Genomic DNA, 27,613 nt, shown 5'->3' on the forward strand with positions numbered 1-27,613 from the left:
CCGACATCTATTAGTCTCATGTCGAAGTTACCCTCAAAGACGAAGTTGACGATATTACAGACCTCAGCCACATCTGCCTGCGTTTTCAAAATTATATAGTTTCAACCTGAGTACCATCCACAGCAGAAGAGAACAAAAAACTAGTAGCAATTTCGAATCCGTAGTTTGCAACACTGATGAAAGATAGCGCTTCGCTTCGCAGGCGGAAAACCACTCTCAGACATCCATGGACATTCAGTGTAACGGACGATGCCGACACCGCAATAGCCACGCTACCTTTTTTATCGACAATTTCCAGATCGTGGCGATACGTTTTATGGTTTTGCAGTTTTTATGGGCCTTGTTAAGTTTGGAATAGTCTGGGCGGATGTTGGCGTTGGTGGTCTTCGAATGTACAGTGCCTGGCGGGAGACCGGGACGAACAATGCTCCATATATATCCAAGCATTACCTTACATGCACGTGGCAAATGAGCGTAGATTTTTCTCCTTTACAAAAAATATAGTGTTTGGTTTCGGTTGTCAGTGGCGTATTTTCGTTAAAAATAGGGGGGTTGTATTTGTGCTCTTGCACCCACATCGACAATAAAGTGTTAAATGTGTTGTGAAATTCTTATTAGAAACCGTGTTTGGTACAACGTGGAATGAGAAAGGACACACACAGGGAGAAAGAGAGAGAGAGAGAGAGAGAGAGAAATGGGAAAAATAATAGTGAGACAGGAAAAGAAAGAATTAAAAAGCAATCTAGGTAGTGTGTGTGTGTGTGTGTGTGTGTGAGAGAGAGAGAGACAGAAACCATAGAGAATTAAAGGAACAAGAATGTACAGAGAAAGGGGAAAACTAGAAAATGAAAGGAAAATAGGAAAGTTAAACATGATGTGTGTGTGTGTGTGTGTGTGTGTGTGTGTGTGTGAGAGAGAGAGAGAGAGAGAGAGAGAAGAAATGAAGGAATAAAGCGAATTAAGGAAGCAATCGAGAGAGAGAAAGGGAAAAGTAAGATAAATAAAGCAGCGGACAAGAGAAAGAGAGAAAGAGAGAAAAAAGATTCGAGGAGGAGGGAGAGAAATAAGAGAAAAATAAAGAAACATGACACACACGAGAGACAGAACGCAAGGAAAATATAAGACAGACAACATGAGGAAAAACAAAAAGAAATTATCAAGCACGCAGTATAAGATAATAAAAGTAACAAAAGATGAAGAATAGCTAGAATGAAGATATTGATACGAAAAACACATTTTCTTTAATCCAGAGGGGACCAAGTGACTCTCTGTGAACACCCACGAAGGTGAGCTTGTTCCCTCGTTCCGCAGAACCTACGTCGTCAGTAGCTTCATCATCTCTTTCCCTCGGCAAAAAATTACCTCTCACTCCAGCCTCAGGCAACACTCTCAGTGACAGATAAGCACGGCGGTTGATTCGCTGGAGCCTCGGAAAAGCTCTGTGATTTAATTATAAACGTCTGGAACATCTGCGATTTCGAAACGCGGGTGTTCTTAGCTTGGAAAATCGATTAAGGACAGTTTTGGTGGTGTTGTCTCTCGAAATCGCACCCCCTGGGACGAGTCTCCTTTACATTTTAGGTAATTCTTCTAGGTGTTTTTTAAGTTTACAGCTTGGTGGTTGCCAACCTGGTCTGAATTTGAATTCATAAACGAATAAAATGGAACCTATATGATTTACTTAGACCACCTGTCGCGTTTATCTTACATGTACCTTACTCGTCTAATGTGTTGCAGAGCACTGGCCTCTCAAAGAAATGTATCTTCTGGCATTAATGCCTATAATACCTGGGTGTCATGGTTTTTGTGCCTATTTAAGTAACTGTTTCTTCTGGCATTGATACTTCTTAACAATACTGGGTCTCCTGGCTTTTGTGCCTCCTTAAGTAACTGTTTCTTCTGGCATTGGCACTTCTTAACAATACTGGGTCTCCTGCTGATTGTACCTCTTTAAGTAACTGTTTATTCTGGCATTAACACTTCTTAAAAATACTGGGTCTCCTGGTTTTTGTGCCTATTTAAGTATCTGTTTCTTCTGGCATTGACACTTCTTAACAATACTGGGTCTCCTGGTTTTTGTGTCTAAGTAAACTTGACTTCTGGTATTAATATCTCTTAGAAAACCTAGGTCGTCTTGGCTTTGTTTGTCTCTAAGTAAACTGTCTCTTGCTAGTAATGTCTCTTAGATAAATTCGTCTGGGTTTTGTTTTTCTCTAAGCACTGCTCGAAGTAAGGGAGGTGCGGGGGGATGGCATTCTCAGCAAGCAAAACGTTTGCAAAGCATCCTCCGTGTTTCTTCATTGTCACCATGTTGAACCATAGGAGCATCCCCCCCCCCCCCAGATAACCCGAAGGCTCCACCAAACATGCTCCCAGCTAACATATTCCACTTCAAGCGCTGTCTCTAAGTAACTGTATCTTCTGGTATTTATGTATCTTACAGAATATTTGTGGGCTTCCACGATGGCGTAGTGGTCGCCGCCTTGTAATCAAGGTGTCCCGGGTTTGATACTCTATGGAGGCACATTGCATAGCGGTTGGATCCTACTTTAAACTGAAGGTCCAGTCCCGACTAACTTATCTGTGACCAAAACAACAATTCAAACAATCAAGCAGAATCTGGGTATCCTGGTTTTTGGGTCTCAATATGTAACTGCGTCTTCTGCTCTTAATGCCTCTTCCTGTGCTTGTTCCACCAGGTTTTAGTAAAATTTCACCAAGAAAACACATACACTTGAATCTTCACTGAAATCAGGAGGTACACCTTCTCAAGTTCTCACGTGTCATTGAATCGCATTTGAGTAGCGAGTTTCCGGCTTTGGCGCCTACATGTTATGCCCTGGTCGCCACATAACACTTAAATTTCAAAGTCCAATTTCGATCCATGATGAAAAATGATTGTACATTAAATTGCTGCCGGGAAGTCTCAGGATGTGAAAGGAACCAAGAACGGGTCAGAAGAAGAAACAAATCCAAGCAATCCGAAAGAAAAGCGTATAGTTTGTTTTGTTATATTCAAATCTACTTTATGTTCAGATATGCTAATCGGGACTGGATCTGCAGTTTTAAGTGGGATCCAAAAGACTGTATTAAGTGCCTCCATGGGAGATCACGAACCTGAGGCTCCTTGATTACAAGAAGATACCATTAACACTACGCAATCAGGTCTCACAACACAAGCAACAATAAACATCGTGTTCTGACGTAAGCGAGAAATGCCTTCGTTGTTAAGTTAGGCTTGTGAGGTTTATTTCTCTTAGCATAATGCACTGTCATGTTATGTGGCCTTGACCAAAAAGGTATTATTTATGGTGAGAACTAAACCTAACAAGCGTAACTTAACAACGAAGCAGAACATGATGTTGATTGTTGCTTGTGTTACGAGTAAGATCCTTACGCAATCGGGGCCTGAAAAACATGAACGTAACACGTCACGTGATAGGTAGAAGAGGAGATTAGTGAAAATACCATTTTGAATAGAGACAACTGATGAGGATGACAAATTCCAAGAACTCGAAGAGGAGCGGAAGTCCATTAACTGAGAGCATAGGAGTGTCACAGCGGAAAATTAATGGATCGTGCATGCAGAGGAATAAAACACGCGGCTCAACTCTACAATTGTCAGCATTAAATGCATGCTCTGTATACACAGTTGCTGTGTGAGATTCTAAAACCAATCATCAAAGCAATTAAACCTGAGCAAAGCTAAACCGCACGCATGTAATTACTTACGCAACTCAATCACATCAATCACTGCCACAGAAATGCAAACCGTACGTTTCAAACATTGGCATTGGTTCTCCTGTGTGTATCCTCATGAAAGAACCGTAAAAAAGTACCTCGACAATCTGAAGAGCACCTTTCCTTTGTACTTTACAAAGTGTAGTACTGGCCTTATTGTCAACACTTTTCCTTTGAATTCCACAAAGTACCTTACCGACCTTCGTGTCGGAATGGTCAGCGCAGCGCGCTATGACGTCAGATGTTCGGGTTCGAATTCCGTTCTTGGCACGGGAGTGCTTGTCCCTTCATCAATTTAATCCTATCATCACTCATCCTCATCGTCGCCATTAGCCAAAAGTGTCAGGAAAGCGACCATAAATAACAAAAAATTAAATCAAATCAAAACACAAAGTATTGCACTCATTTCAGCAAACTGTCAACACTTTCACATTGAATTCTGCAAATGAATTTCGCTTTTGTTAATCTCAGCAAATTTGTTGCCACTTTGTCTTTCAATTCTACACAGTTTGTTGAATCACTGTACGTACAATGTACCTCCCCTGGAGATAGAATACGAGGTATATTTAGTGAGAGTATAAAGTGAACTTACAAGGGAGTTTCAAATGAAAACCTAATTTGTTTCTTATCTAGTAGATTTCTGTATGTAGGGTTGCACAAGTTTGCTGCATTTTAGCACAGACCTATTGCTGATGTACTTGCATATTTTCAACTTTGAGTTAGTGCCTGTATACCTTAAGAAGAAAAGTCTTTGGGGTTCCCTTGCAGTCACTTATGAGCCATTAAGCACTTTCCACCCATCTGCCTGTGAACATTGTCGAACTTTCTCCTCCATTAGTAAACTTGCTGGTGTGGTAACAATGCAGATAATGAATTTTCATTTAAGTAGAAATTTCTGTAAGTTGTAGGCTGACAGAGGGCAAGAAACCACTGCTCTTCATGGTGCAAGTATGTACAGGAGGCGCCATCTTTAAAATAAAAAAAATGGCGTCTTGAAGCTCACTTGATTAGTGTTGCAGCCTTGAGCTCGTTTTGTAAATAACAGTTCATACCTCATGTAAATTTGAGATGTATGCAGTCTGCCTTACAATTTTTATTGGATTTTTAAGAGTTTCATTTGACTCTTTTAACACAAAACAAACTATTCTATTTTCTCTAAGATCGCTTAGTACTTGTTTCTTCTTCTGACCCGTTCTTGGTTTCTTTTACATTACGTCTTAAATTTTTTTCCTTTGAATTCTACAAATTGTACTTGACGTCGATCTCTGCAAATTTCTGTGCACTATTCCTTTGAATTGTACAAGGTATTGTATTGATTTAAACAAACGTATCGTCAGTATTTCCTTTAGTTCTATAAAGCTTTGCACTGGGTCAAATACCATTAAATTGTTCAGCGCCTTATCATATTTCCGCGTCTTACACTGGTTGTCGATGCATCGTTAGTAACTTTTTCTCTGTTTTTCATCTGAATTCTACAAAGCATTTTACAACAAACAAATACAAAAAGAACAACAAAAAGCACTATGCGGTTAAATAATGATTTTCTTGTTCAGCTTACCTGATTAGCACCTTACCTATGTGACGTAAAACATAGTTTTTATCTCCCTACACCCAATTTTGTGAAAGCAAACGAGATAAATTATTAGCTATTTCGTCGCATTGTAATGAATTACAACTGGATATTGGCTCATTAAAACCCCATTCCGGATAAAAATACACCAAGGAAAATAAGAATAGCTCTGTCCCCATGGGGGTAATATATGACCTGCATTTCGATTGTTAATCTCAATGACGTCAGCACCCAACTCGATCCGAAATAATTGCCTTGCCGTTGTGACAGGTAGATCTCCCCATGGTGTCACTCTATTACTGTTCCTGTGCTTTCGCAAATAACATAAAACGTTGATTATGGTAATGGGATGATAATATATGATTCGGAGCGAATCGTACATGCACAAATAAAAGCTGACAAGTCGTGCTATAACGTATCATAAACAAAACAACGGCGTTCTAATCCATCACGGTACGTTTCCGACAAAAGCTGGGTCAGGTAAAGTGTGTAGCTTTTTGATCAAGTCGTTCGAATCTGAAAAATATAATAGAATTATTACCTACTTAGATCAGTGGTTCTCAAACTGTGGTACGCGTACCCCCAGGGGTTCATGAACGACTTGGAGCCGAATCTCAGCTTGAAAGTTTCAAGTGCACAACCGGACATCAAGAAACTGTGTCAGGCAGTGGCGTATACTGAGTCCAAGACCTGGGCTGTCACGTGGTCCTAGGCTATGAATAGAAATACCAACTCCTAAGAAATCAGGTTGCCAACTCATAGGAAATCAGGTTGCCAACTCATAGGAAATCAGGTTGCCAACTCATAGGAAATCAGGTTGCCAACTCATAAGAAATCAGGTAGCCAACTCATAGGAAATCAGGTTGCCAACTCCTAAGAAATCAGGTTGCCAACTCATAGGAAATCAGGTTGCCAACTCATAAGAAATCAGGTAGCCAACTTCAGAATGACCATCATCATCTCACTGATATGAATAATTTTATTTGCAATTTCTGATCGATTTTTATCTTGTATTTTATTCTCTAGACTTCAGGGTTCGCAGATAGCCTAGCTAGCCTAGAATATACGCTCCTGGTGTCAGGCTATGGAAGCACATCCTTCTCACTAGAAACTCCGAGGATTTACAATAAAAACTCCAAAATTATGCTTCACAGTTTGTTCTTTATTTCTTTTTCAGTAACTCTGAAAGAAATATATGAAAATTAAAGTTTTTTATATACTTCTTAGCATACATGTGTTTCACATATTTATTTTTGTAACAAATCATAAAGATTGTAAACGTAGGAACACCCAACAATATAATAAACGTAGGATTCTAATTTTTATTTGTTTGCCATCTTTCCTCATACAGCCCGAATGCCATTTTGCTCTATTGCAGATGCCTCCAACGTATCAAAATCAATCAGGCAGCCCAAAAAAATAGCTAAAACCCACTAAACCTATGGTGGGGGTACATTAAACGTTTAATTAACGACTAAGGGGTACAATGAAAAAAAAGTTTGACAACCGCTGACTTAGAGAAAACAGAGGTGGAAAACAAGTGGTGTCACTTATCGCACCAAACTCAAACACCTTCTCTGACGTCAGGCTAAATCCTTTCGTTGTTAGGCTAAATGTAGTGTATTTATGCTGAGAGATTTAAGCCTAAACGCACTGCCATGCCAGTCTCCGCCTGGCTTTTCCCTCCGAGTCAGTGTTGCCAATTTAACTCTCTTGAAGCCAGATCTGGCTCTTTCGTGCACTCGTTTGGCTGTGAACTGGGGCGCCCGACCCGTGCCTCACTATGATACCATCACTGGTTCCGGCTCACATAGACCAACTTTTACCATGATTATACATTTTGCACGTGACGTGATATTGTTAGCCTATATTGGCTGCGTTGCCCCATCCCTTCTTATATCCCCAGCTACTTTTTATATAGCGCCACGGTCGCGTTGACGTGAAATTTACATAATATTGTTATCAGGAAATCCTTTATTTTCGATTTCGTACGACCATGAGATGTGTGATGCCGCCGGATCTAGATGGTGAAAACCAAGAATAAATTATCATCAGTTTAGAGTTAACGGTAATAGCAGCGCCCCACCCCTTTGACAACTAACATTACTCTAGAAAGCACTTCGTAAATCTAGCTCCTTGAAAGTCGGTTTTAACTCCATTTAAGGTGAAATTTAGCTCTTTTATGCGCACCAGGTTTGGCAACACTGCCAGGAGGCAAGGTGAAATGCATTGGGCAAATGGGAGTATTTTTTGATTTGTTATCTCGGGAATATCAAACTTCCGATGGAATAGAAAATGATATCAACGGGAAGAGGGCAATTTGAAGAAGTGATTACCCAGCAGAAAAGTCGAAACTCCTATTTCATTAGCCGTAACTTGATGTTGCAGTTGATTTTCCATAAGGAATACATGGGATTCCGAAAATTCTTATTCGTCATATTTTTACAGGTCGTATCTAGCTTAATATTCAACTTTGAAAAACGCTTCGACCTGCCACATGTGGAGAAATTCATACTCTCTTGTACCCCCATGTTTTTCTTCAGTAGCATCGCCCATTCCGACGATATTCAAATAAATGCACACATGGTGCGTAACTGTATCTCCTCGCCTTAAGCCTAACGTAACCACGAAAGCATTCCGCGCTTACCTCAGATGAAATACGACGTTTGACTGAGAATGTGTGTGAGTTTGGTGCGATCAGTCATACCCAAAAAGAAGAACGCCGCAGAAAAGTTTTACAAGGTGGTTAAAGTTAGATTACACGATGAATAGGAAAATTCATGACTTCATGACGTCACGACTTTTGGGTTTTATTTATATATATATATATATTCATTCATTCATTCATTGTTTTCTGCCTAATTGGCAGGTTTTTCACCGCAATCTCCAGCTTTCCATATTCTCTGCCTTACGCTTCGTAATAGCATATGACCCAGTTAATTTAATATCATCCATGAGCTGATATCTCTTTCTTCCACGGACTTTTCCTCCTTCAACCATTCCCTCCAAGGCATCTCTTAGCAGGCAGTTCCTTCTTAGACAGTGTCCTAACCAGTTTCTTTACCTCTTCTTGATGGTCTCTAGTATAGATCTTTTTTCACCAACACTTTTCAGTACGGCTTCGTTTCTTACCTTGTCCGTCCATTTTACACGCTCCATTTTTCGCCATGTCCACATTTCTAAAGCTTCGAGTCGTTTCTCTTCATTTCTTCTCAACGTCCAGGTTTCTGAACCATATAGTGCTACACTCCACACAAAACATTTCACTAATTTCTTCCTTAGACCTATGTCCATGGGTCCACAAAAACATTTTTTCTTCTATTGAAAGCTTCTTTTGCTATTGCGATTCTCATTTTCACTTCTTGTTTGCAGCTCATGTCACTGCTTATAGTGCATCCGAGGTACTTGAAGCTATCCACTTGCTGGATTCTTTCACTGTTTGCTCTCACATTAATATTCCTTGGTTTCCGTCCTATAACCATTGCCTTTGTCTTCTTTACATTTATCTTCATCTCATACTGCTCACAGCTGCTGTTTAACTCTTCTAACATACTATTTATGGTTATTTCATCCTCAGCAAATAATGCCATGTCATCAGCAAATCTTATGCAGTTTATTCTTCTTCCTCCCAATTTGACACCTCCTGTGCCCTGGAAACAATTTTTCACTATATCTTCTAAATAGATATTAAACAAAGTAGGCGATAGGCAGCATCCTTGTCGTACTCCTCTTCCAATTTCACAGCCTTCTGTCATTTCGTCTCCTGTTCACACTTTTACTCGTTGATTCATGTATAAGTTGCTTAGAAGTCTTCTCTCTTTCCAATCTACACCAATTTTCTTCAGAATATCTGAAAGTTTAACCCAATTCACTCTATCAAAGGCTTTCTCCAGGTCTACAAATACTACAAACACCTCCTTTCCTTTCTCTAAATATCTTTCCCCAATGGTCCTCAGTAAACCAATTGCATCCCTTGTACCTCTTCCTTTCCTGAAACCAAACTGTTCTTCCTCTAACTCGCCACTGACCTTTGAGTATAGGCGTCTGTTCAGAATTCTTAGAAGAATTTTTGCCGAGTGAGATATCAAGCTGATTGTCCTGTACTCAGAACATTTTCTGGCATTGCTTTTCTTCTGCAGAGGTACCAAAACAGTCTCCGTGAAATCTTGTGGCGCAATCCCCTTTCTCATAGATTTCATTGCATAAGTGCAGTATTTCTCTTTTTCCATCTCCCAGGCATTTGATAAGTTCAACAGGAATTTCATCAGTGCCAGTTACTTTCCCATTCCTCATTTCTTTGAGTGCTTCTTCATTCAGGATATAGTATCCTTTCTCATCATCAGGCACGTCATCTTCATTTTCTACATTCAGACTGTCTGGGCAATTCTCTTTCTGGTAGAGCTCTTCAACGTACTTTCCCCACACATTCGATATTCCTTTTTTGTCTGTGATTTCACATCCTTCCTCGTCTTCTATCATCCACATTGTTTTCCATTTCTTCTTTTGGAAGCCCAAGCAGTTTACTTCACGATACATCAAGTCATACCTTCCTCTTTTTTCCAGTTCTTCAATTTCTTCACATTTTTGTTTCATCCATTGTTCTTTTGCCCTGTCAGTTTCTCTTCTTAGCTGGTTATTCAGTATCCTGTAATTATGTCTTCCCTCTTCTGTATTTACATTCTTCCATTTTCTCCGTTCCTCCATTTTTTCCAGCATACTTTCAGAAATCCATGGTTTTTTGCACTTTTCCTTTCCCTGTAGCCTATTGTTTCATCCACTGCCTTCTGTAAGCAGCTTTTTATTCCATCCCACATCTCATCCTTATTGTTACAACTAGCTTTAAACTTAGTATAGTTTCCTTGGAAATGTTCTGCAAATTTTTGTCTTTCTTCTTCTTCCCTTAGCTTCTCTAAGTGGGGTTTCTTGCTCACCTGGTTTTGTGATATCTTCTTCAATGTAAGATTGATTTCTCCTATTAGCAAGGTGTGGTCTGAATTAATGTCAGCTTCTGGCAATGTCTTCGCATTTTTCAAACAATTTCGAAATCTTTCTTGTACCAGTATGTAATCTATCTGGTATCTTTTGCAATCTCTTGGACATATCCAGGTGTATCTCCTTCTCTTATGTTGCTGGAACAGTGTGTTTCCAACAATTAGGGAGTTTCTTTTACAGAAATTTACCAGGATTTCCCCTCTCTCATTTCTCTCACCTAATCCATATCTTCCTACTGTACTTCCATCCTGCCTTTCTCCTACTACAGCATTCCAATCACCCATTACGATAATGCACGATCCCTTTCTCTCTTTTTCCATCAAGTTTCTATCTTCTCATAGTTTTCCTCCACTTCTTCTTCTGACAACCCACTATGTGGCATATACACTTGAATTAACACTAAGTCTTTCTTCTTTCCTTGAAGTTTTACCATTATAATCCTGTCATCCACATAACGCACTGCTATAACTTTATGTCTCACACGTGGTCCTAGCACTATTCCCACACCACGGTTTCCTTGTTGATCACCTCCAGAATAAAACATCTTGAACTCATCACTCACTATTTCACCATTTTGTTCCCACCTCACTTCTGATATTCACATAACATCTACTTTGTTTCTTCTCATTTCTGCTTTTAAGTTTTCTAGCCTTCCCGACTGTAACAGGGTTCTGACATTCCACGTTCCAATCCTTAATCTTACCTTCTGTTTGCTTCCCTTTTCCCCATCAGTGTCCTTTGTCATAACGTGTCCTTCCCAGACATCCCCCTCCCGGACAACCGAATGGGGGGCTAGTTTACGTCCGGAAAATTTTGCCTTAGAACGACTCATCATGATTGCAGTTTTTCTAGGGAAAATATATATGCGGTAGCTTCCCGTTGCTTTCCGCACACCACTCTCTCTTTCGCATCTTGAAAGATCCCAGGGGGCCCCAACGAGGAGGTGAGGAGAGTGGATTTGGCTAAATGAGCCCTCCGGACTTCACCGAAATTCACTGCACCAAACTCAAGGTTTTTGACTCAAGGTCGAGAAATCCCATTTAGCCTTTCCCCCCTATATATATATTAGTATAATTACAAGCATTATCTGAGTTAATATGTTTCGGTTCATCTGAACGAACTACGATAACAACACTATGAATGAATTTTTTTAAAAAAAGTGAAAGACATATATTAAGGAAGACAAGAGAATATGAAATAAGAGATTAAAATACATATGTTATATGTTAATTAATAGTTATTGTTCTTATTACTATTATATTGTATTCATTAAAGTACAATAGGAAGCCAATGAGGAACTGCGTCCTCTAAGGAACGTAATATTTTCTATTTCGGAGTAGTGCGGAACATTAAAAATTTCTGACATCTTGAAAAGGTTATTCGTTTACAATTTGAAACCAATTTAATAATTTTTGAATGTATTATCTGTCTATGTCCAGTTTTCTATTTTTTTCCCTTTAAAGCACAATGGTAAGGGTGAAAGTAGAAACGTTTCTCAAACGATTAACTGTAACTGAGTTACCCTCTCAAATAAGTAACTGTAACTGAGTTACTTTCTCAGATGAATAACTTCAACTCCAGATAAATAAATTGTAACTGAATTACTTTCCCAAATGAGCAACTTCAACCGTTACTTTCTCAAACGAGTAACTATAATTCCATTACTTTCAAAAAGTAACTTTCCAAACACTGTAAAAGCGACAAGAGTCCTAGTCCCAGACGTGTTTCAGTCAGGCAGGCGGGAAGTTCGCATTACGTTGCCCATGGAGCCGGTAGCTACGATGTCAATGTCTTTTGTTTCTACGGACAACCTCATGCGTGGAAATCCATTCGGTGGACAATCTCCAGCGTCAGCTCCAAGACATGCCGAGACAGGCAACCGCTTTCAGCAGACGCTATTAAACCCAACGGCCTACGTTTATTCAACCGAGTGGCCTTATTCTCGTCCATTAACTTTTTCATCTCCCTCTCTCTCTCTCTCTCTCTCTCTCTCTCTCTCTCTCTCTCTCTCTCTCTCTCTCTCTCTCTTCACGTGGCGTCCTCACCCCCTTTTGGTTAATGTTGATGGAAGGCGACGTTGTTTACCAGACGGGCGTCGCCTGTGACGTCACGGTTTGGGCGTGTCCGACTGTACGACGCGGCCAAGAAATAATCTTATACAATGTGAGGAAAGGAACGTGGAGGGTAGCATAGACAACCCGCTTTACGGCCCGTGTTTGCTTGTTGCATACAGTAGTCCGCGCAAGTTCAAGGTTTCGATGCGAATGTTCTAGATGTTAAATCATTGGTGCGAGAAGCAGACAAGATTAGATTTAATAAATGAACATCTACCTCTCTAACTCTACTTTTTCAGTACCGGAAATGTGATTGTGGTTTTTACTCCGGTTAAACTGTAGGTATAATCTATATTAAAATTCCTCTTAACTTGAAATAATCATGTGAAAGCGCGGGGGTTAGGTTTGGCGACAACGACCCTCTTCTCCAATCACTGGACAGAATACTGGCCATATTCCTAGTTGATCAAGTCGTATTTCCGATATTTCACGTCGTTTTTCTGTCACTTCAGGCTAATCGCCACGAGCGATGATTAGATGAAATTGATGAAGGGAGACCCACAAAGATCACCCATGCCAAGGCCTGGATTTGAACCAGGCGAGATCGAAACTCGACCACTTAACGTGCTCGATCGCCAAACCAGCAATTGACCAAGTTATTAACTTATCTGAGCATACATTAAATATAAAAAGAACTTTGACAAGCAAAATCAAAGAAGCTTACTAGTAGAAGTGTTCTAAATAGGGAGGATTTTGTTTAGTTTTCCTAGAATTGAGACTTAAAAATTACGAAATACTGGTTTATTGTTGCACTTTCTAGCAAGATAAAAGCACCTAGTCTGAAGAGAAAGAAAAGCAAATAGTATCCTTAGAAGACATTAGCTATAACTGTAAGGTTGCATGCTGATGAAGGACCGTTCTAATTAACATTCGAATTAGAACTTTTCCATTGCGATCCTCGTAATTATGCTACTGTCAGGAACACAGCACATTTAAAATTAAAAACATACTAATAGCTTATGTGTAAAACAAAGTAGGAGTTGAAGTTAAAGGTAAAATGCCGTTTGCAAGTTAAATAAGTGCGAATAATAATTCAAATTTCGTTTCTCTAGCTGCACGGCCCTCTAGAAGTAACATTTGAACTTCTCACACTATCTACAGACCTTCATTACAATATTAATAGTTACTTTGAAACTTTTGTAATATTAACACTATTACAAGACCCGACGATAGCATCTAACTGGGAATGTATTCTTGTTTTTTTCGCAGGAGTGATACCGCATCACCAGAAGTCGTGGCTGATGGTTTATATCTCGCTGGTGCCGACTGAGGGCGTCCACAACTCAGCTTCCAATGGTGAGTCACCAACAATGTACACATCAGTTCATTATTACGTACAGTCGCTCAGAAAAGTAATTGCAGCTCAGCAAATTATTTGCAGTTAATGTTTGCTCCTTGAATTGTGTTCAATGCAGAATATTTGACTGTAATTCTTGTTTTCCGTACACAGAAATATTTTTTTCAACAACTAAAATTCACATTTTACGGTGACTGTATGGTATCTAGAAAATATTATACGAAAATATAGAATAGCTATATAATTTTTCCATTCCTTGTTGTCTACACGGTAAGACTGCCACGAGGGAGCACCGGATTCGATTCCCGATCACAGCTAGGATTATTTTCCGTTCCTCATCAAGTAACTCTGAGGTCACTATGAATTCCATCAATGGTTGCTCGGGTGATGTCCGGGTGGTTAAAGGCGGTCGGAGTCTGGTGCTGATCATATCAGCGAGATCGTAAATGTGTAGACATAATCCAAATGTACCTTCATGATATGATGCAATGTGCGCGGCAACACACACGCATACATGTAGGCAACTTTACTCTAGCATCGTACGTTAAATTGAACAAATTAAATTTATGAGAGCAGACATTTGAGAGAGGAGAGATATCCTGTGGATCTATCATGGTGATCTGAAAGATGAAGGTTCGTGGGCTTCACCAAGCTCCGACTGCTTTTACACCTCTTGATGCTGTCAGTAATAGGTTAGGTGTGTGAGGTTCATACTGTTATCAATTTTATTTAACAAACAAAAGTATTAGATTCGATGTGCTTCGTAGTTTTACGTTTCGTTAGGTCTGATAGAGTTAGTAATTTTCTCACGGGACGTCTGACTGCCACGCTGAGTCACGTTTTGTGTGGGGGCTTTGCCTCCACATATACCGCCACGGAATGTTGTAGCGTGTAGAGGTAGCTTTACTTTCATCTTAACTTTATCATCATATAGAGGATCTTCAACCTAAAAGTATACTGTCAACAAGCAATGCACGGTAAACTTTTAGACTAAACACCCTGTGTAACGAATCAGAATTAAAGATGATGAGACCCACTTGTTTCATGCCGTGTAGCAACAGAAATGTAAGAACCGTGCTACTACTTGGCTATTGGCAGTACCCACGCCCATAGTTGCGATTTACACGTGGGTTTTGTAAATACGCTACTGGGCCTCTTAGTTACGAGTCGACGTAGCTGATGGACCGTTGCGTCTTCACATAAGAAACACACTAATGTTGGTTGAGATTTCCATGTGGGTTTTGTAAATATGCTCCCCAGTTACCGAAGCGAATGCTGTGATGATACCTTTAACTCAGACCACGGTCGCTTCACAATCAACCCTCTCTGAGTAGTTAAAAGTAAACAAGGACCTCCTTTGGGTTTCAGCGATTAAGATTGTTACTACGTGAAGACAGAGCAGTTAAATGAGGTTTTAACAAACAAGGAACACTGGTAAACAAGCCAACTTGATCTGTTTTAATTGGCCCCGTCTTCTGATGACCGTAAAACCTACATCTTCGTTTCCACGCTGGATATCCGTGAAATAAAAAGTTTCTCAATTTAAGCTAATCTCTTGCGACCTCTCTCCTCTCCCGTGGTTTATAATTTACGGCGAAACCTCCAGAAATGCAACTGTTTCCCCTTTTCAAGTTAAGCCCAGCCGAAGCTTGCGGAAATAAACACGGCCAAAGCTTTTTTAATTAAAGGCTTTCGAGCGTCCTGGAGAAACTTCTGTCATCCTCCAGCAGAGGCGCTGTCTTCGGAAGTTCCTTTTAAACTTTCAGAAGATGGAGGGTTTTTACGGTCCTTTTAAGAGGCCCTTCGAGAAGCATATATGTCATCGTTTGTCACCACCTCTTGTCAAAGGAAAGGTTATATAAATGGGATGTGATCAGATGAATATGCACATATTAATTTTGGGTTCGACAAGTGTTCGATTGGGCAAATTTTGTGGTAGTTGAAGAGGAAGAATTAATGGCATCCACTATATCTTACTGGTATCTGTAACTGATCTACAGCAATTGCGTGTTTACGATTTTCTTTCTAGAATGGACCCTGTGGAGTTGATACCCACGCATAAACAGCTCTGAAACCCACTCAGGCTATCTTCCACGGCTGCCTGGGAGTGACCGTGTAGGTAAAAGCACTGGGAGCTTGGAGCGTGGAGCGTGGAGCGTGGAACTCATCCACTGTGTTCGAAATCGTGAACGTATTGATTAGATTTATTTGCTTCGCTTTTCCGCCACTTTGGGCTAATCGCGATGGTGAAGGGACAGTTACAAAGAACACCCATGCCAAGGCCAGGATTCTAACCCGGGATCCCTGGCATCTTAGCCCGCTGTGCTAACCACTCCGCCACGAAGGTCAGCTCAAACGTATTAAGTCGGACCTCCAACCTTTCTAAGTACTAAGGGATGGTAACTCTATATTTTGGCTTGTGATTGTGATTTATTACATAACACACAATTTCATTGCAATGACGGCAAACTTTTTGATAAGAAGGATATCTCATTATCACTGTCACTGTTATAGAATGTAGTATTATAGGATAGTGAATATGTGAAATTTGTGTGTTATTCAATTATCGAATTGAATTTTTCGTTTTGTTGCTCACGTAAAGGCATAACAGGAAAGTGAAACAGAACAGTCCCCTTAAATACGTCGTCGGTACCTTATGACTATGATAACATTTAAATGCAGCATATTAGTAAATAATGAAATCTATACCGCCCAGTGAAAGGGGATTGATTAGAAATACTTGGCTTCCATATACAATTATTCCTACTGTCCAACACATCGTGTAACTCCGGTGCGAAGGATTGGATTTATTTTGAAAGATTCGTTTCCAAGAGACAAGTGTCGCTAGTCACTTCGATCTTAAAGCTCCCTTAAGCGAAACGAACCATAATATTTGGATAATTTTTTTGGAGATTTAATACCTGCACCTTTTCAATTAGATATGTCACTTCCTTTTCAGTAAGGATTCATACGACTAAATAATGTTGTCCTTTACAATAGTTCTTTATCTACACAAACAACCATGAGCGCAAGAATTTAAAGCTCATGTTAGAAGTTCGAAAATAACAGAACACTTGAAAAACATGAAAATGTAGTTATTCTGAACCAAGGGCGCCCGCAAAGGGGTGCTACGGAGGCACTTGTCCCCCTGAGATTTCTGGAAAGACTTCATGTAATTCAAATTTTGAAACTGTAGCGTGAAAATATGGACGTGTAGTGCCGTGGAAGACACCAGACAAAGTGCCCATGCAAATTGTCCTAGTACTGGGAATACTTTATGAGAATTCTCTTAACCGGGGGAAAGCATCACATCACCTTTCCCCACTTTAAACACTGCCCCCCCCCCCAGAAAAATCCTGCGGCGGCCTTGTGCTGAACATTCTCAAGCTTCGATCCGTCTATCTCGTGCAAAGCATTGTAATAAATATCTGCTCAATATTAATTGTCTAGCATTTATTTAGATTTATATCGCTGCTAGTATGATCTCGAATTCCTGTAAAGACATTACATTCCTGACTCGCAGCTGTCGAAATTCCTGGGCTTTGGGAATTCAAATTGTCACTAAGTTCTCAGTTTAACTCTGCAGATGGCTGTACTGCTTCCCTAACGTTCCATTATTATTTTTCCCATTTCTTTGTCCTTCGCAATCTGTCCTACTTTCAGAAGTTACTTGTTATTGGTGCAATAAAAATATTGTTATTCATTTTTGACAATTATAACGATCATTAGAGTTTCTTTGAGATTTTTTTGATACTTCCTTTAGACAAATTTCTGTTATAATTACTGAAGTACTTTTTTTGTTCAAGCCCAGAAACTTTGGAGAAAATTAGAACTTACACTGTGAACTTAACATATCAACGCGAATAACGTTAAATTATGTTTTAAAAACTCTTCAGTTTCTTTTCGGAATGAGTGTAATTTCTCCTAGCTTTTGAATCGATGCCACAAGAACAGAAACAAAGCAGGGAACTATATTATGCAAAAACATCTATTACCATTGCATCTGTCAAAATATATTTTTTACACTTAGTATAATAAAGAAAGACTATGTCTGTTCATTTCTGTGTGTTATTCAGTCGCTGTAATACCCTTAATGTGTGTATGAACTCCTGGAATGCTTGTCACGCACTGTCTACCAATTGTTGCCTTTCATTGCAATTGTTTTAGAGATTATTGACACTATCTTTTAAACACCAACTCGTACTTTGATGGATTCTTTGAGTGTTTCATTCGGTTCCTCATTGTTGAGTTCTCAGTCCTTGTTCTTTTATCCTCTCGTTGGAGCAGCTTCTCCTCGGCGTTCAATATGTAGTTCATAACATCTTCATCCATTGGCGTATCCTCGCTTTCACTATGTGCTGCCTGGATCACCTCTCGTCGCGCTTTCTCTCGTAGTTTCACATTCGCAGGACCGTGTCTTACCTCGCATAGTCCTGGAATTTCGGAATTTCTATTCTCATAAAAGAACACTTGACTTGCAAACACCTTAGCGCAGTTTTCCGCTCCAGCAGGTTTCTCAGATGCCTGGAAATGCTTTGCAGGTCCTTTTTGAGCGCTACGTGCGCGCGATTTACCACCTCCTTCACTTCTTTCCAAAGACATTATCTGTGCAGTAGGTGGCGCGTATCGTTTCGATCCACGTCCGTTTTGTAAACGACCAGAAGTGTTCTCCTGAGAATCAAACTTACCTAATTCACTAGTAGACACCGTTTTGGTCATGGCACCTCCCTTTTTAGATGACAACTTCTGATATTCTTCTAAGATGGATGCTGGTTCACAGTATTGTAGAAGTTTTCTGGCTATCCTACTTAAGAACTCAAAATCATCACAAGCAGAGGAATCCTTGGACAGCGAGGCATGTTTGGTACTTCTGGAAGACTTTTGGCTCTCTTGGAAGGCATTTTCATCTGCCAGCATACTCCTTTTCTTCGTTTCTTTCCTAGCAGAGTATGGCTCGTCGTACGAATATTGTATGCGTCGAGGATTGTTCGAGCCGGGCTGGGCATATGCTAAACAAGCGCTAGAGTCTGATAAAGATCTTTCGATCCCTAGCCTGTCTGTCTGCGAATTTGATATTGCAGCAATGAATTCTTCAGAGCCCGTAGTGCTGGTTTCGTACGATGATGATCCTGCTCTTTCTTCTTCACTAGTGTAGTCATAATTTTCCGAGCATTCATTTGATTCGTTTCTACCTGTAGTCGAAGTGTTCTTACACCCACTCCTGCGCGTTGGGGTAGATATGTCATGTTTATTTGCAGCAGCACTAGACCTTGCTGAAATGAACTTAATTTTTCTCTCCCTATCTTCTCTTTCCAAAGTTTCTGATGCCTTCTTCAATCTCTTGCCTGATCCAGCGTCTACACGTTGATAAACCGCGGTTGCTTTTACTTTTCCTGGAAGGACAGGAATGCCATCTTTTCGCCCTGAATTACTAATCTTCTGGCTACCCTTTCTTTTGTCTATCACAAGAATATTCCCAGAATTAGATGAATATTCTTCTTCTGTAAGAGAATTTGCATCAGTGGAAGTCTTTACTAGACTCCTACCTGTATTCTCTTCTGATATAGGAGATAACTGAGACAGTTTCTCAAGAATGCTTCTTGCACCTGGTACGGTTGGGATTGGTTTCTTCAGAATCAAATCACTCTCCTCTATCTTCTTCTTAACAACAAATGATTTGCTTGATATTCCGTTTGCGGTAACTGAACTCTTCTCTCTGTAGGCCTTGTTCTTATGATGCTCAGTAAAGTTATAGCAGTTTCCTTTCTTTGAGGTGTCTTCGCGAGCAATTGGAACCACCACTTCAATTTTATCATGCTTCTCTTCTAGTTTGTTTCCTCTTCGTGCACCTTCAACGTCACCTTTAGGGAATACGATTTGAATGAGGAGGTTGGAGGGAATTTTGTTCTTTTTGCCTTTATTGCATTCTTGAACTTCTGAAAAAGCAGGGGTTGGTTCGGAAAGTTTGCTGTTCTTATTGTTTGGTGGAGGTGCCGTCATTGTATCATACTGTGAGTCTTCCTTTCTCTTCATCTGAGAAACATTTTGAGAAATGTGACGTTTGCTAGAAGTTCTGGTGTATTTCTTCTTTTCAGTTTTCAAGTCGTTACTTGCTTTCCAAGGGCAGTTTTTCTCTAAGTCTGTAGAGCTTCTCCTGTTATGTGTTCCAGACCCTTGTACTCCTAGCATAAGCCTATCCTGAGGGGCTCTTACGTGTACGAAATCCGCAGATATGCTCACATCTTGCTTGATGTTTGAGCATTTATCCTCACCGCCAACTAGCTCACGATCAGACTGAGGGAGCGTTGTGTCTCTCAGGGTATTATAAGGGTAGTTTTCTTCCGTTTCCACCCTTCCACGCCGTTCACCAACATGACTTATGTCAAAGGGAATTATAGTTGACGAAACACTCTCCAAATGGCTTCTTCTTAATCCGTAGCACCCTGGTTTCCCGTGATTCCTTCCACACCCTTCTCGTTCCAAGCCATCGCGGGTCCATTTGACGAACGGACACTGTGAGATGTGTCGCCCTGTTTTCGCCACATCGGCGATACACGTGACGTGTGGGTCTGTGAATGCAGCAAGTAATTTCTGCACTTCATCACGTAATTTAGTTTTTGTTTTTACTTGCTTAATTAAATTAGTGTAAGACCCTTTGGTCTTGCTTAATTCACTGTCGCGTGACATTGTAAAATTTCTGCACCATAGAAAGGAACGGGATTAACCAGGCAGTTTCGCCTGTTGTGGCAGTCCTATTTAAATTCAACACATAACTCCTTCCTAAGCACCTATCTACAATCATTACTCTGTATCAGTTATAAAGCACGAATGTTTCCGACCAAGCTGCATACTTCATACCCTACTCCGAGTCTTTGACTTAACATATTCATCCTACTCACGAGAATCTGGTTTAGAAAATCGAGGAAATGAATTTATTCTTGAGGACATTTCGACATTATTTAAAAACTACTTGTGGACAAAACAAGAATTTACTTTCTGAATATGAGACATGTCTTCTTATAAGTGTCCAAGCAACATGCGTTTAATTGTTTAGTAATTATCAATGACATAATTGTTGAAAGAAAAGCATTGTTGTTGCTATCCTTTCCTTCATTGGTCTAAGTTCTTGACGAATGTCGCGTTAACTGAAACTAACCTCAGTTATTTTCGTAGATGTTGGCCGTTCACTGTTCAGGAAGTGTTTCAAACTGGAGAACAAGTTTCCATTTTCTTATGCGGAGACTTATAGCTGGTCATTTTAGTGGGATAAACGGGAGAGGGAAATGAAATAAGACTGTCTGACCGCAGAAGACAAGAATAGCTTGAGAGGACGATTCTACACGCGATACGGGAAGTAGATAGAAACATGCACGAAACAACGCTGTAGATTTCAGATCAGTATTTTTGTTGGTTTTGTTAATTATTGCTTGCTTTGGTGTGTTTATGATGGCTTTTACAACTCTAACCTTCCCTTTAACGTATTTTGTAGGCGGGATTATTATGTGAGAAACTCAATATTTTTGCAGCAGAAGACGATTTTCACGAAACCTGTCCTTTAGTCGTTCCACCCCTATTTTACCACTGGACTCGTCCATTAAGCGCATGCGCGATTGCGTCGATAGTCGTGACGAAGGCAGACGTCCTTATTGTCAGACGTTGGGCAAAAACAAAAGCTTTTACTCACAAGGTCCGTGTGCCGAGTGATAAGAATAACTAATTCTGAAAGAAGATATATATAGTTGCCACACTAAAACTGAAATCCTCATTGTTGCCAGTACACTAAAATAAAATCACATTCTACTCCATCAATTCGGTTCGAACTTATAGTCCGTCTACTTTTGACGCGACCACGGAAATGCGCATGCGCTGACTGGACGAGTCAAATATAGGGGTGGAACGAAAAAGGAAAACAGGTTTCATGCTGCTGAAACAACATTCAACTTTCACATTTAGTAACGTTGCCGGCCAAGTACTATACAAAGGAAGTCAAGAGTTTACAAGAGTTGTAAAAGCCATGATGAACACAACATAGCGATTGATAACATTAAACAGAACAACCGAACGCATACAACTGAAATACTGATCTGAAACCTACAGCGTTGTTTCTTGCATGTTTCTACCTACCTCCCCTATCATGTGTAGATGTGTCTTCTGGAGCTAATTTTCTCTTCTGCGGTCTATGTTTATTCTAAGAAATATCAACATGAAAATCATGAATTTTTATTGGATTAATGTACTGTCATGATTATATGTGCAGTAATTTTATGAATTTTCTAATATGCAGTTTTACATAACTATTTAAATATGAAAGTTAGGGCACACCGCTGAAAGAAAGTATTCCAATAAGGAACCTTACTGAAAAAAATACAGCCTTGGTAAAAAAAAAAAAGAAAAAAAAAAGGAGGGAACACTCTGAAAAAACTCGCCTCCACTCGCATACATTAAAGGGTATGCACTTATGTCCGGGTACCGTTTAGTAATTAACCAGGACGTCATTTTCTCAGAATTACGATTCAGCTTGAGGATTTTATGCTAATTTTTTTTAGGTAATTTGTTTCGCATTTTGCCTTGTACCATTTTTAATGTGAGAATTCATAAAATTTAATTTATATTAAAAGTACCCTGGTTGTTCTGGTTGGTCATCAGAACAAATAAGGTTTACATATTATAAACTCTTAGTGATGAAGGCTTAGTTAGTGGTGTAGTATATGTTATGGTTTAGTGAGTTCAGTGAGTGAAAATTTTGGGAATGAAATGGAGAGGTCGGAAGGAATTTTCAGAAAAGTGATAAGCCACACTCGTTTCTGATTTCCAGGAGCGATAGCGGTTTGCATGGGGATTAGTATATTAGAATATCAATGTAGGGTTATGTAAGAAATAAATATGGTCGAAGATTGAAGGTTTGAAGCCTGAGTTTAGTTCCTTATTGGTTTATGGCAGGGTAGAAAAAACTGAAACTAACTGTTCCAAAACACTTAAACTAATTGTTAAAAAAACTTATACTAATTGCTTAAAAAGCTATAACTGTTTAAAAAGATGAAACTGTCTAAAAAGCAAAAATTAATTGTTTAAAAAGCTAAAACTAATTGTTTAAAAAGCTAAAAGTGTTTAAAAAGCTAAAACTAATTGTTCAAAAAACTTAAACGAATTATTCATAAAGCTAAAACTAATTGTTTAAAAAGCTAAAACTAATTGTTTAAAAAGCTAAAACTAATTGTTCAAAAAACTTAAACTAATTGTTCAAAAAACTTAAACGAATTGTTCAAAAAACTTAAACGAATTATTCATAAATCTAAAACTAATTATTTAAAAAGCTAAAACTAATTGTTTAAAAATCTAAACTAATTGTTTAAAAAGATAAAAGTAATTGTTTAAAAAGATAAAAGTAATTGTTTAAAAAGCTAAAACTAATTGTTTAGAAAGATAAAAGTAATTGTTTAAAAAGCTAAAAGTAATTGTATAAAAAGCTAAAACTAATTGTTCAAAAAACTTAAACGAATTGTTCAAAAAACTTAAACGAATTGTTCAAAAAACTTAAACGAATTATTCATAAAGCTAAAACTAATTGTTTAGAAATAAAAAACTAATTGTTTAAAAAGCTAAACTTATTTTCAAAAAGATAAAAGTAATTGTTTAAAAATATAAAAGTAATTGTTTAAAAAGCTAAAAGTAATTGTATAAAAAGCTAAAACTAATTGTTTAAAAAGCTAAAACTAATTGTTTAAAAAGCTAAAACTAACTGTTTAAAAAGCTAAAACTCTTTAAAAAGCTAAAACTAATTGTTTAAAAAGCTAAAATTCTTTAAAAAGCTAAAACTAATTGTTTAAAAAGCTAAAACTAATTGTTTAAAAAGCTAAAACTAATTGTTCAAAAAACTTAAACGAATTGTTCAAAAAACTTAAACGAATTGTTCAAAAAACTTAAACGAATTATTCATAAAGCTAAAACTAATTGTTTAGAAATAAAAAACTAATTGTTTAAAAAGCTAAACTTATTTTCAAAAAGATAAAAGTAATTGTTTAAAAAGATAAAAGTAATTGTTTAAAAAGCTAAAACTAATTGTTTAAAATGGTAAAACTAATTCTTTAAAAAGCTAAAAGTAATTGTTCAAAAAGCTAAAACTAGTTGTTCAAAAAAACTAAAACTAATTGTTCAAAAGAATTAAAACAGGCGCCAGCCCCTTTTTCGCAAGGAGACAGCCTTTTCTTTTTGAGGGGGGCAAATATGGTCTAAGAAATCTATGAATCGGACTAAGATAAAGCTACACATTTTGTGACAATCTAAAAACATTTAATTCATTAATTAATACAAGATTGGATTAAAAATAAATTAATTATTGCACCATGGTGGTATTCCTAAAAGAGGCTGAACTGGGAACAGCATGAATAATCACTGCAGATTTTAAAATTCTGTTAGCAACAGTGAAAAAAATATAATGGCGTGTTTATTATTCTACGTGATACAGAAAACAAAAAAACATTAAAAAATACATATTTTACCCACACCCCCTATACGCCTTCATGGCGTGGTGCTATGCACAGGGGAACACTTTACCTTCTTTTTTTTTATATATTTTACTCATTATTTAGAAGAAAGGTAATAGAAATTTCCATAAGCGAACTCGAAATATTTAAGAAATATATATTTCTAGCACTGAATTTGAAAATTCAGGCGCCTTTGCGACCGGGGGCCCTGTATTTCTCTACTCATGGTTTATAGGATGAAAGTAGTGTGTACAGCCTTGATAATTTGAAATTGGAAGGAAATATTCACTTCTCAGTTAAACGCCGAAATTCGAAAGCCTCACCTAACCGCCACGCATTCCTCGTGCGTGGTTCCAAGACGATCCGACACCTCCTTTCAACCCCGCGAGCGATGACGGCGCGCCCAGAGTATTGATCACATGTCGTAGCCTTACGTGACAGAGTAATCCGCGTAATAGTGCGTCGCGGCGAGGGGAATGCGTGGGGGGAGACGAGATGAAGAGATGAGCACGAACTTTGGTCCGCGGTTGCTCCGCTCGCTCGGAGAACCTGTTGAGGAATTATCAGAGGTGACTTGGCACGGTGCCAACTCTGAAACATTTTAGCCCTTTCGTTGTCGTACTCTGCCATATGGCAGAACTGTACGGCAAAAGTGTATCTCGATGTAAATCAAAGGTTAGTAGGCTTGCCAACCCTCCCGAATCGATCTCCCTCTCCCGGTCTCCAGGACAAACTTTGTTATCTCCCGGAATAACAAGATATAGTATTATTAACCTATATTTTTAATTATCTTTGTATTTTCTTTTGGTATACATTTGCCGAGTGAAAAAATAATGTTATTGCAAACCAAGCAATTAAACTTCACAATATTAGTCATTTTTAGTAAGTGCGAAGGGAAAAAATGGAAACTTTAAACACATTGTTACGCCACAAGAGCTGCAGATAACGAAAAAAAGAGGCATTGTTGCGTCAGTCTGAAGACTTCTTTATTTCCAACCACCTAAATTTTCTTCAATTTAGTTCGTAGTACTTGTACTTACTTATTTGTTTATTTACAATGGTTGCTAGGTTGTTTAGATCAAGGTAATTCAATTTTGTATTCACAGTAGCAAGACTACAAACAGGTAAAACCTAATATTCACAGAACATTGTCATCTAAATGGTTTGAAGGCTCTAAAGAAATCTCCCGAAATTTTATTCTTTAAAGTTCGCAAGCCTAATCGTGACTGTTGCTCTCATTGGCTGGCGGGGGCAAGAAGTCAACCAACAGCAAAGTTGTGTATATGGTCACACAGCAGATGTGCTACCAAGAAACTGTAGCGAGAAATGAAGGGTCGACCAGGGCTCGAACCCGGGTCTCTAGGCGAGCCATTGCGCTACTAGATGAATTAAATTTCTTCGTAGTGCATTTCCTATGAACCCAAACTCCAGGTAAAGTACAGATCCGCGCTGGGGGAAAACTTAGCATTGTTGACGTCATCAGTTGTTCAAAGGCAGCAGACTTGATTGATTGATTGAATTAGGTTACCTTACGTCTCTTTTCTGCAACTTCTGGCTAATCGTGACGCTGAGGATGAGTGATAATATGTTGAAATTGATGAAAGAACACTCACAAAAAACACCCACGGCCAGGCCGGGATTCGAACCAGAATCTCCTGAGTGGTAGCTCTGCTAGCCACTCCTTCACGGAGATCGTTTCAAAAGCAGTAGATGTTGCAGTTGATTGGTTGGTTAATTTGGTGTTTTAAGTCCACTTTATGCACAGTAAGGCTAATCGGGACTGGACCTACAGTTTTACCACTATGTGCCTCCACCGGGTATCGAACCCGGGACCCCTTGATTGCAAGGCGACGACGCTACCACTGCGCCATCGGGGAGGCCAGCTAATACAGTATCACTGAATCACACAATTCCCACACAGGTAAAACAATGGACGCGAATAATCAGGCGAAACCAGGATTAGCTCGGTAACTTCATTAGTAAAGAATTGGCAAAGTATGTTAGACATTCGGGTTCGAGCCACGGTCGAGCTTGAGGTTCTCGCTTAATTTTTTTCCGTACCAAACTTCGTGTTAGAACAGGGCAGCCAGGAATACCGATTTCACCGCATGCAAGAGTCTTTATCTTCTATATTGTGCAAAAGAGGACAATCGTGGGAATATGTGTACGATTGGGTAAGAGCCCTGACGTTTATGGGTAAATGATACTGTATTCAGATCTATTTTATCTTATAGTGTGTGTGTTTCTCTAGTGAAATTCCACTGGCAACCCTGATGTTTGTAATATTATATTCATTACACACCGAAATAAAATTACTACTTTTGTCGTTGAAAAAGGCGCTCTGGATAGAGTGTTTATTAATAAGATATAAAGTGCATCAGGAAGGGATTATACACATGATACAATATAAAAATGTGTCCACAAGCATATGAGGTCTGTAGCAAAAGAGTAGAGAAACTGGTAGAGAAAATTGTAGGTAACCTTACTGGAAAAGAAGTAGAGAGGCCTATTTTCAATTTGGGACCTATTTTGGCGACTACTATAGGCCGATGAAATAGGAAATTGAGTTCAACGGCCATTATTTTCTTCGATCCCAGTCGTGCATGTGTTTAGTTTCACCCAATACTGCCCTTTTCTAGTGATCGAAGTTTAAAACTAAATCCTGAAACCACATTATGTTACAACTTTATGCGTTTGTAAGTTAGAGTCGTGGTTTAATTTAACATGGACAACATACAAACAACACGTTTTCAACTTTTAATGGTTTGTTGAGTATGTAACGAGAATAATTCGACACAAACAGGGCTTCAGACTTATACTTGTGGCATTTCTATGCACATTTTTCATATTTTATCACGATTGGGGAATTCATATCTCTGCAAGCTGGGGCATCCTTTATGTAACACAGAATGAGGCCAGTTCTTCTGAAATCTTACAAATTATTATTCGAATGCGATTAATGCAACCACGCAGCAAGGTGAAAGTTCCTCACAGATTTTGAAAAGGGCGTGTAACTTTGATCTCTCACCCGTAATCCTAGGTGAAAAAGCGCCACCTGGGAAAATGTCCAAAGCTTCGTAGGCAAGTGAACATCTGTGAAACGAATCTCCTTTGTGCTTGTGTCGGATCTGCCAGATGCTCTTCGAATTAAACAAAATGTCATTTGGACTTGTGAGGTATCCAGGACTTCTATCATTGCCATTCGCTCCTCAAGTTCGAAATGCAATATACTTGCAGTGTGCCTATTTGAATTAGCATCACGATGGACATTTTGTATCGTGAGCATAACGTCTAGGTTCTATTTATCACAAGAAGCGTCGTCATTGGCGGGGCAAGGGGATAAGTCTCTCGTTATTTCTTTTCTACCACTCACACTGAGACCTCTTGTATAAATCTGAGTCAGTTTTACCATGAA

General features: G+C 39.0%; 1 protein-coding gene across 3 annotated transcripts in view; it reads left to right on the plus strand.

Moving 5' to 3' along the window:
• The window catches only part of LOC145985333 (transmembrane protein 117-like), a 241,652-nt gene that overhangs the window by 38,585 nt on the left and 175,454 nt on the right, over positions 1–27,613 (plus strand). For all 3 annotated transcript variants that reach the window (XM_083119225.1, XM_083119226.1, XM_083119227.1), the window contains exon 2: positions 13,627–13,713. The gene's annotated coding sequence lies outside the window, so the exon portion shown is untranslated. The remainder of the gene's footprint in view (positions 1–13,626; positions 13,714–27,613) is intronic.

The sequence above is a fragment of the Lepisma saccharinum genome, chromosome 3 (genome assembly GCF_977018435.1).
Source record: "Lepisma saccharinum chromosome 3, izLepSacc3.1, whole genome shotgun sequence".
NCBI classification, from domain to species: domain Eukaryota; kingdom Metazoa; phylum Arthropoda; class Insecta; order Zygentoma; family Lepismatidae; genus Lepisma; species Lepisma saccharinum.